General features: G+C 41.6%; 1 pseudogene across 1 annotated transcript; it reads right to left on the minus strand.

Annotated features, from left to right (window-relative positions):
• Positions 1 to 4,399: 4,399 nt before the first annotated feature.
• On the minus strand, positions 4,400 to 7,725 carry LOC307213826 (glutamate--cysteine ligase catalytic subunit pseudogene; annotated as a pseudogene). The gene is made up of 2 exons (XR_013844007.1): positions 4,857 to 7,725; positions 4,400 to 4,480 (listed from the first exon to the last, which is right to left on the minus strand). The product of XR_013844007.1 is annotated as a glutamate--cysteine ligase catalytic subunit pseudogene (transcript).
• Positions 7,726 to 11,677: the final 3,952 nt, after the last annotated feature.

Here is an 11,677-nt window from a genome sequence, read left to right on the forward strand (position 1 = left end):
AATTCTTCCCCACCCCTACAATGCGTAATGCCTGAGAGCAATGCTACTTTTTGAGATAAAGAGGTGCCGGAACTCACCATGAACACCTCCATCTTTCTCATAGAATAAAAACGAAACTCTCCATGTGAGGAGAGCAAGCTTTTGTAGTCTTTTTCACAGCCAGTAGTATCTTTGTTCCATCAGTTGTTTGGTTGTTTAGAGGTTATATTTTTTAAAACCCACAGGCGGCGCTGTGGGTTAAACCACAGAGCCTAGGACTTGCTGATCAGAAGGTCGGCGGTTCGAATCCCTGCGACAGGGTGAGCTCCCGTTGCTCAGTCCCTGCTCCTGCCAACCTATCAGTTCGAAAGCACGTCAAAGTGCAAGTAGATAAATAGGTACTGCTCCGGTAGGAAGGTAAACGGTCTTTCCGTGCGCTGCTCTGGTTCGCCAGAAGCGGCTTAGTCATGCTGGCCACATGACCTGGAAGCTGTATGCTGGCTCCCTCGGCCAATAAAGCAAGATGAGCGCTGCAACCCCAGAGTCGGTCATGACTGGACCTAATGGTCAGGGGTCCCTTTACCTTTACCTAGGCAAATTCATGGAATATTAAGCTATCAATGGCTATTAGCCATGATGGCTATGTTGTATCTTCACTGTTAGAGGCAGTATGTCTCTGAACAGCCATTGCTGAGAACTGCAGGTGGCCAAGTGCGGTTGCACATGGTTCCTGCTTCCCACAGGCATTTGGCTGGTAACTTGAGAACCAGATGCTGGACTAAATGGGCCACTGGCTTGATCCCGCAGGATTTTTTTAGGTTCTTAGTATTTAACAATGACTCATGTATGTATTTGTATAGTACACATACAAAACTGAAGGATGTATATAGCAATGAAAACTAGTCAATGTGTTCATGAAAGCCACCCCTTCCTCCAGTTTGGCATGGCTCTAGATATGTTACAAAATACTTTATCATGCACTTTACAATATTTCAATGAATAGCTAGCATTGAAATCCTCTTCAACTGTTGCTTTTTATGCTGACCTCTAGTGGACAAAATGAGTATTAAATGGAATAGAAACATAACCAGAAGATTACAGATTAGCTGTGTTCATATATGAATCGAAACAGAGCACCATTTTTTAAGCAGAAGACTGCAAGTCCTTGCAAGGGACCTAGTCCAGTTTGAAATATGGCCATTTGTTATCTTATGAGAGAGGGCTACTTTTTAATCACATTGAACCTGTTTATAGTGAAGTGTATATAACTGATCTACACCAGCAGGTATTTAAAAAGCTACAAAACATTTGCGGCCAGCTGGTTTATTGTGGCATAACTGAGATGAATTACTGTCCCTTATGGAGGATAAACAGAGCTGACAACCTAACTAAAAACTAAATATAATGGGTATGCAAAACACACCCTCATTTTTTGGAGCATTAAAAATATAGGATCATTCAAATGTAATACCAAACCATGGCTTGTTGGTATTAAAATGAATCCTAAGAAGCCTTAGTGCTTTGTGTTCATGTCACAAATGATAGTCTGCCCTTTTTTTGGTTATTCAGTATACTATGGTTTGCTACAAACTGTGTTTGAAAGTTTCCAATTACCATAAAGTTTCTAATTACTATACATGATGGCACAATGAAGGTGGAAGAAAACAGTACATTCATAAAACTAAAAAAATTCCTTCCAGTAGCACCTTAGAGACCAACTAAGTTTGTTATTGGTATGAGCTTTTGTGTGCATGCACACTTCTTCAGATACCTTCTTCTTAAAACTAGACTGTGTGTGGTATCCAAAAAAGAGTTCATTTATCACAAGGACTTCTGGCTGCACAACAGAACTCCTCCCTCTCTTTTTCTTCTTCCACACCCCCTAACACTGTTCTGTGTCTTTCCCCAGCCTTCTAGAGCAGATTTGGAGACGGTAAGGGGGCAGGTGGGGAGATGAGAGGAAGGGTAAGTCCCGTTGCACAACAAAAATCCTTGCACTAGCAGAACTACTTTGTTAGATACCACCCTAGGGTTTACAGTCTTATTATAGCGAATGCAAGGAACAACCAAGTGAGAAATGGCTCATATATATATGAGGAAAACACTTTCAATTCTTTCTAAAAGCCCAAGAAACATAATCATTGTATAACATTTAGATCACTGGGCTTTGCATACACCCAAAAATCCTTAAAGAATTAAAATGTTCGGATGACGATAACAACTACTCCTCACTTAAGTCAAGCTATTTTTTTTGGAAAATTAGAAGGCAGTTAACAAGCAATCGTTTTTTGAAAAGGTATCCAAGATGGAGGAAAATATTACAGGCCAGCTAGCCTAATGCCTCTTCTGTCTAAACTGATAGACAGCATTGTTAAGGTATAATGATTAGAAGGAAGAGAAAGCCTTGCTAAGGAAGACACCACATGATTCATTTATACCCCGTCTCTTAGCCATGGGCCAAAGGTTCCCCACATCGGCATAGTGGGTGAGGTTCCCATGTTTCCTACTTGCATGTCATCTTGTTTTAAAGACATGCAGACATAAAAGTGGTGCCAGCAGTTTGCATACTTGAAAAAAAGTATCTGAATTGACACCAGAAGGCCCAACTAACAAGGTCAACCGGACTACCAAATTTGGTAGCGACTTTAATATCTGTATATGTAGTGTGCTCCAAAACAAGTACAGTGGTACCTCGGGTTAAGTACTTAATTTGTTCCAGAGGTCTGTTCTTAACCTGAGGTACTACTTTAGCTAATGGGGCCTCCGGCTGCTGCACGATTTCTGTTCTCATCCTGAAGCAAAGTTCTTAACCTGAGGTACTATTTCTGGGTTAGCGGAGTCTGTAACCTGAAGTGTATGTAACCCGAGGTACCACTGTATTAAATATATTTTATGCTCAGTGGATAATTAAGTACCATACTGTATTTTCTCAGTGGGATAGCAATCTGTACCTCAGAGCCACCCTGTGCACAGGAGTCATTGTGTGGATAAATTCTGAACTTGTGGATTAGCTGTCTTGAACCTGGCTTTAATTTCAAATCCTTTTTTTTTTTTAAAAAAGGGATAGTCTACATGAAAGTGCTTGGGACTCTTGCTTTTTTTGCATTTCAAATTGAAATGGTGCAAGAGTTCATACTTGTCCACAAGAGGGTAGCAAGATTACATAGCTGCTAATTTATGAAGATTTCAAGAATATGCCTGTTAGTGGTGCTTTTTTTAGGGCCCGTTGTTTTTCAAATGGGAACTCTGATCTAAATATTGGTTTTCAGGTGTCAGATTCTGTAGTGTAAAAGCCATTTAAAAAGATGTAGGTCACTGATTTAATTGGAGACATCCTATTTTCGTTAAAAAAATATTGTGTTTTCAGCACCATGTGTCTTACAAACTGGGTTTAAATTTATGAAAACTTTTTACAGGAGGAAGAGATGTGTCATTTGGGTCTCCCCAGAAACATGGCGTGTCAACACCATGTATTACAAATAGAGTGGAGGTGAGGAACAGGGTGAGGTACTTGCCTGCTCCTCCACCATGGCAGATGTTATGTCCAGGTAGAATATATGGCATGCTCTCCAGTATTCCCAGCCCACTGACCAGCAGAACCAAGAGATGTGATCTGATCCTTGATGATTCCTCTATCCCCGCCACAAGTGACCCATCTACTCTAATCTGCTTGAGGGTTGGAGGATCCCTCTGGAGCATATGGGGTGCATGTGAGCCATGCGTTAGAGAGAGCACCTAAAACTCCCTCTTTCCCAATTCTTCTGATTGATATCCTCCACCAGGTAAGAGTCACCACTGGACACCATGCATGAACTGGGTCAGAAAACCATAATGAAGTATGAATATATTGGAGTTATGATAACTTTAAAACAGGATGAAAGTGGAGTAAAAACTAAGCACTTCTATAAACTTGGAGTTAAGAGGATGCTGTTTTGACAATTAATAATAAATGATTCCCAAATGTCAAGTTACTTGGATGTGACTCAGCAGAAACTGTAGCTATTGGGAACTTAAAAATCTGTGGCATGAAGCCACTGAATGAAGCTGACAGACTTGTGGAAGAGACAAAAACACAATTAGTAGAGAAACATGTTGATTTTTACCCCAGCTTAGTAAAGAAAAATACTTTAGATTCATCATATCCCATTTACAACATTTAGACAAACATCTATTTAAATCCAAGTTTGTGAACTGGGCTGCTTGACTGGAAACCTGATTTCACATGTCAGCTTCTGGTAGAATCAGGACCACATCACCTTCTCAAGGTAGAATGGGGAAAATATCTATGTGAATCAGGTTCTGGTTATTTCCTTAAAATATAGCAGATTGTTAAATGCCAATAACAAACGTTTGAGAACACTGACTATCCCTGCATTGCCCCCAAATAAGCACATTAAAAAGTACCAGTTGGTTCACAATGTATTTCAATATAGCATTATTAAAATACATTGATGTTAAAAAATTCAAAAAAAAAACAAAACCATTTTACTATTTACATGTACTGTACACAGCATAATGGGACGCAGGTGGCGCTGTGGGTAAAAGCCTCAGCGCCTAGGGCTTGCCGATCGAAAGGTCGGCGGTTCGAATCCCTGCGGCGGGGTGCGCTCCCGTCGTTCGGTCCCAGCGCCTGCCAACCTAGCAGTTCGAAAGCACCTCCGGGTGCAAGTAGATAAATAGGGACCGCTTACCAGCGGGAAGGTAAACGGCGTTTCCGTGTGCGGCTCTGGCTCGCCAGAGCAGCGATGTCACGCTGGCCACGTGACCCGGAAGTGTCTCCGGACAGCGCTGGCCCCTGGCCTCTTAAGTGAGATGGGCGCACAACCCCAGAGTCTGTCAAGACTGGCCCGTACGGGCAGGGGTACCTTTACCTTTACCTTTACACAGCATAATACATAAATATAAGACTGTGCCTATTGTAGGGAGTTTTAAGAGAATATTCTGGCAGATAGGCCCATCTTAAATGGAAGTAGAATCTATTTTGGTCTTCGCATTACAAAACTGCAGATATTTACCAGCAATGTAGCTATTGCTCCAGCAGAGAATGTGAGATCCTTTCCACAGTTGATTAAGGCATTTCATAAAAAAGCATCAGTTTTAGTTTCATTGCATTTTACTTTATTAAATCATGCTCCAAGCAGTTCAGGGCATTCAGTTTGTTCTTCAGCAATTTGGTTGCATTTCCAAATCAGACTATAATTCACCTCTTCAGTAATCACACTGTCATTTTTGTATGCTGGGTGGCTAGCGACAAATTGCCGCATCCATCGAGCAGCTGTCATTAACTCTCCTGATGCCCTCTTTTTTATTAGTTTCAGGTATTTTAAAATGCTGCACCTTGTATCCACATCCACTTCCACACTTTCAAGGTAAGAGTTTAAAATTGGAAGTAATCCAGGAAACGTTCCCTTCTTCCCATTGATAATTGTATCTATGCTCATTAAGATATACTCTTCGGCGTCTGTTTCTGGAACATTCTGAGCTGAGCCACATCCACCCACTGCAACATTTCCACATTTATAAATATCTTTTCTGAAATAAAACATGCCCTGCTGGACAGCATCTCGTTTCTGAGCCACTTTAATGTTTTCATCCACCTTGGACAAAGGAATAAGAAAGTCTAGTTTGTATGAGAGAATGACTCGTGTCAGCAACACCACAAATGCAACATACGCAGAATTTTCAAAGTCTGTTAACTGGACATCCATGGGTCTGAACTCAACCCTCCATCCGATATCTGAATTGGGAGGAGGAGGTTTAAATCTCATTGACTGCCAATTCGTGGACTGAATATTTTCAAAGTGGTCAGATTCATTTGCATCATCCAAGTGTAGTTTCTCTTCGAAGATAACTAATGGATCACGAATAAATAAGTGAGCAATGTGTTGGGCCAAAAGATGGTCAATGCCTTCTTTTACCAGCTGCTCATAGATTTCTTTATCTACTGCCAAATCAATGTCGTTGTATTTTTCACCACTTTCAGAGAGGTAAGCGTCTATGGAATCATATCTGGATTTGTTGATTCTGTAGCGGTTGTTCTTTAATGGCTCCAACCCCTTCTCCTCCCTGGTTCTATCATCTACCGATGCAGATATTACTCCCCAACGGCAGTCAACATCCGTCACATAGCCCCGGTAGAATGGAGCTGCAGCACTTAATGCCATCAGAATGGGACACATTGTGGCTAGCTGGTCATAAAGGTATCTCGCTTCAGAAATGCTGCAAGCCTGAAATGTTACTTGAAGGCAGCAGTTGCCCATTCCAAACCCCATAGCATCCATATATACATGGTCAGGCAGGGCTGCTTTTGCTGCTTCACCATCATCATTAGGAAATGTTTCTATAAACGGCGATGGGGTATTCCTGTCCTTAAATATTGGTATGTTTATCACTACTTTTTCTCCTCTTCTGTGCCGAATGTTTCTCGTTAAAGTACCAAACCTGGGGTGTTTGCTGATGGCTTCATCTGGGAAGAAGAGGGACTTGGAGGCTCCTGTCTCAACAGGCGTGGGGACACAATCTGGTACCGTAAATCCCGGGCAACCTAATCTTGGAAATGATGTTATAGTGCAAAGAGCTTCATTTTGTTTCAGCACTGATGCCACTTCCTGCCGACGCTTTCTCATGTTCTCTTGCACAGTGTTAAATTCAGACATTGTTTCTCCATATGGCTGTCCAGGAATCCCTTCAACCATATAGCATCCATATTCTGGCTTCCAAAGAGTTGGATGATTTGAGTCTACCCTTTCAACCTTGTCTTGCAAAGTATGTGCAATTTCTTCTCCAGTTAAGGACAATCGTGCTCTCTTATTTTCATGGTCAAAAGCTACCACCATGTATTCTACCTCATCCCCCCACTGGAGCAAATCCTTGCGCCTTTCCCCGACAGCTCGGTAGATGTGCAAAAACTGGAGGATGCCGTGCTTGCGCACATGTTCTGCGTGCTGCTGCGTCTTCTCCCAGCTCATTGGGGAGCCCTGTGTCAGAAGCCCCATGGCCCTCAAGGGAAGCCGTGAGGAGAGCTGAGATACCACAGGAAGGAGACATAGGAAGTGGCTGAGGGGACAGAAAGCTGTGGCTGCCGAGAGGGTGTGGGAAAGAAGCAGATCAGCCGTGATGAAAATTATTTCAGATGGTATAAAAGGCAGAAGAATTAGGAGGAGGGAGAGAAAGGAAGATATACTACTATTCTCTTAACTTCTCTTTCACTTCCATTAAGCTGCCTGGCCCCCAGGATGGAGTGGTCCCTGGTTCATGCTCTTATGGCTACACTGGAAGAAGAAAGTTTTGAGGAGGTTGTCAGTGACTGTGTATATATAGATGTACTGTGTATAGATGCATGTGGTAGCAATGACTGTGTCAGCAGCAGGGCACACTTGGTTGGGGGTAGAGGAGGGATGTTGGTCCTTTATGTTGAATTTCTGTAATGGGATAATTTGCTTTGTCCTAGGTTGAAGGAGAGAGTGTACACAATTTTTTATATATAAATGAGCTGAGTGGGTTGGGTTGTTGTCCTCAGCGCAAAGCCAACAATGGCAATCCACCTAACTCACATGCGCAGTGGAAATCATGTGACATATCTGTGGTATTGTCAAGGAGCATGGCTAGTTGGAGGCCACAGAAGGGCAAAGAAGTTCTGGTCTGCAGGACAGGAGTTTGGCCCTTTTCGAGCCGCAGTCTTTAGACCAAGGGGGTGGAGCTTGGGAAAGAAGGACATGAAGAAGAAGAGATGCATGTAGTAGATAGTAAAGAGAACACAGTGGTCAAGAAGATGGAATACTGGAGAAACAGAGTCATGGCAACAGGTGCTAGGCAATGGTTGTTAGCAGGGAGGCGCGGCAGTTGGAAAATGTGGTTGGAAAAATTGTTGTTTGTCTGTTTCAGTGTTTGCATTGGTGCCTTGAGCCACATCCCAGAAGGAGCTCCCTGAGCATTGATAGTAGGAGAGGTACCTCTAGTATACTGTTTTTGACACCTACCAGAAACATTGCATAAGCAAGTCTCTCCAGCCATGTAGATCTGACATGTATTTGAATATGTAAATTTTATTTTATAAAGTATGCATTTAAAACTGTTGATTTTATTTTTTGGGGGGAAAGGCTACTTTGTTTTTTTTTAAAATCTCATTTTGTAGGTAATTTTAACGAATATTTTGTGTAAACTGTTTAAGGTCCTGACAGTTAAATAAAAAGCAATAAATCACAGATTCCTCTTCACTTGAACTCATGGCTTCATAACAACTCAAATGCTGGGCTGTGTGTATGTGTGCTTATTGGATTGAGCAGAGCCATCCCTCTGTTAGTTTCTGCCATCTTGGATAGCCTCCTGCCTGCCACTGCTGACACTGCCCAAATATCCTCATTCCTAATGTGAGTGCAGGTGGAAGGCCTACTGGCAATATTTTCACCAGCAGAACTTTGCAGATAGTCCTTTAATGGGCACCATCAGATAAGGATAGGGCCAGCCAACCCAGGACCTACTGAGCTGCTGTCATAACTGGTGTTAGCTGGATCTAAGCCAAATCAAAGGCCTAATCAATGCAACAGCTGGAAGCTGGTGCAGCAGTTGGGCCCAATCTGCCTACTTCTTCACTTTCTGCTGCCACTGTTATGAGTGGGCAAGCTGGAGGTATGGCAATAGCTCTGCCACTCTGCAAACCACAGTGGTTGCCACAGCAGCGAATAGTTTGCACTGTAGTCCATTCACAATCCAAACTCTAGATGTCTCCCTTGAACTTGATCTCACTAGTACCCTTGCAGAAAAACCTGAAGACAATTGGTTTCTTCTGCTAGCACACACTGTACTGAAGTTCTGTGGTGATCTCAAAGTTCACCCTGGTCTTCAAGGTGCTGGTGGTGATCATGACACTGCTCTCAGTATTGTGTATGATAGCCTGTTTATGTTCCTACAAATTTTGCTCCAAGGGGAAGAAGTCCTGAAGGCTGGTGATGACAACAGGGACAACAATGAATCTAATGGTCAGCTGAATAGAATTATGAATGTTACTCAGGATTTGGTGTATTACATGAGCAGAGACAAGAAATTGACTCCTAAGCATATTCAACTTTCCTCCACAATTCACCAAGCAAAGAGGCAATTAAGTTAGTGGAACTTTTTTTTATACAGCTGAAGAATGACATGAATTATGAACTATGAGCATAACTTCAGAGACAGCACATGTGTTAACAGATCAGTGGACTGAAATTGAATTTCTGAGGTGGTTGGTAGTCAAATATTTAGACGTGCCAAAAATGCCACAGACAACAATAAAGCTCATTTTAAATAGAATAGTATCAAACCTGGCAGCAAGTCAGGTGTCAAGTCCAAAGTCTGGGGGATCAATCGACACAAGCAAAGTCCAAAGGTCAGGAAATGCAGTTCAAGCTCAATGAAAGTAATCCACACTTGAAGTCCAGCAGTCAGGATACAGTCCAGAGTCAAACCCAAAGTACAGTCCTGTAGAAATCCAGGAGTATCCAAGCCAAGGCCCATCAACACGGGCTGTTGAACAGACACAGCACCTGAGCTCTGCTTCCCCTTTGTACTTTGCATGCTGACTTCAGGAACTGGGCTTGATGAGGCATGTGACCCTCACCTGTTCCAAGCCATCTCCAGCTGAGGAATCATGTCCCTCCTCTCAGAGCTAGTGAGCCCCACCTGGCTAGCTAGTCAGCTGGGCTGTGGGTCCTTGCCTGCCTCAGTCTCTTAGAGCACCCATCCTGCTTCTCCCTACACTTCAGAGCCCAGTGTGTTCATGGAGAGAGCAGCCCTTCTGGCTCTGGTGATAGTTCCTGCTGCTCTGGTTCCTGTGCATTGTGTCCCTTCCTCTTGTCATCCTCCATCACCCTGTGAGTACCTCCTTCCCCACCCCCTGCTTGCTATGGTGTGTCCCAGTCCTGGCTACACCCTTCACTAGGTTCCTCTTCCTCCCCCCCCCCATTGTCCTACCAGTTCATGACACAAAATCATAGAACTGTAGAGTTGGAAGAGGTATCCCAAGGGCCATCTAGTCCAACCCCCTGAAATGCAGGAATCTCAACTAGATCATACATGACAGACAGCCATCCAACCTCTACTTAAAAACCTTCAAGAAGGAGAGTCCACCACCTCTCATGGGAGTCTGTTCCACTGTCAAACATGTAAAAATTAATAATTTCCCCATTGAAACTACATTTTATGTACTTTAATAATCCCACTGAAAAAAGTTGTACACCACAGAAAAAATTGCAGTGACAGTTTTATGAACTGATTTCTTTTTTAAAAAAAGTTCACAGTAATCCTTGGGAAAGTGGCTACAAAATCTGACATGAAAAATGTGAAGGGTTTGCTAGATTGTACACAGTAACCAGAAATGTAAGAAATTGTTGCCATTTTCCAAGATGGCAGTCAAACTAATGAGAAAAAAATGCTTTCTTTCTAATATCCAGATTAATATGTCAGAATTTGTACCCAACATTATTGATGAGCACATAAGCCTGCTTAGTTAATTTTGCACAGATATGTGTAGGGTTCTCATGTAGCCCTGAATATCTGTATGTGTGAGCAAATTGGAACATCACAACATTTAAAAATCTGTTCCTATTTACATATAGTTAAAATACAGCTCTGTAGTTTTAGTATAATGATTAACCATTACATATATTTGATTATATGTAACTGAAAACAGCAGAAGACTCCAAAATAGAGAAGCTGTGTGTGCGCATATGTATATTTCTGTTGTATGTTTAGTTTCCAGTGATTTATAATGCTTTGAAAACCTAATAAAATAAACACAGGAAAAAGGAAACTAGAAGCTTATTAATTTATTGGTAGGAAGCTATCAGTGGAATGCATTCAAAAGGAAATGTTACTAGTGACAATATGAAATAAAAAAGAAGAAACTCTAAGCATTTTTTAAAAGAAGAAGAAGAAAGCTTAGAATACTTTGACATGTTTTTTTTAAAGAAACGAATCAGGTTCTTTTCTCCAAAGAGAGACTTTGGCAGATACCTGCCTAAAATGTAAATAGAAATATTCTAGAATCAAGTCAAAGCTTTAGAAGTGTAAATAGAAAGAACCTGCTGAAAGAATTCCAGCAATGCATTTTTTAAAACAGTAGAAAATAAACATGTTAAAGGCATAACTTGGGATAAGTTTACACTGCTTATGCACCTCTTATCAGAATCCTATATAACCGATGACATACTGGAATCAGATTTGCCACTAGGTGGAGACTTTTGTCTAACTTCTTTTATTTTAAACCTTGTTTTTCAATCTCCCAGAACCTGAAGATATATATTTTTTAAAAAACTACTGTTGGCTGTCTTCTGACAATGCTATTCCTTTTGCTGTTTCTGTCACTGCATGTGACAGGAATGGGTTGTGGCTATAATCCAATCTTTTTTTGGCAAAGAAGTTGCCAACTGCTAGTTGAATGGAAAAGGATCAGATGGAAAGGGGAATACATACTGCTTTTCTCCAATAACCATTCCTAATATCTTGTTTAGGCATTTCTTTTGAGCATATGGAGGAAGGTGAATCCCTTTGAACAAAACAGGAGATGAAATTAAGACTTGGCAGTAACACAGACCTCTGAACTGATGACATGCCAGATTTTCCAAAGCTGCATTTTCATTGAAATTCTTACACAATCTCCTTAAATGTGAGCAGAACTTCTAGACAAACAATAGTATATCAAAGTTGCAAAAGCAGAGTAAAG

Source organism: Podarcis cretensis, assembly GCF_951804945.1.
Source record: "Podarcis cretensis genome assembly, chromosome: 4".
NCBI classification, from domain to species: domain Eukaryota; kingdom Metazoa; phylum Chordata; class Lepidosauria; order Squamata; family Lacertidae; genus Podarcis; species Podarcis cretensis.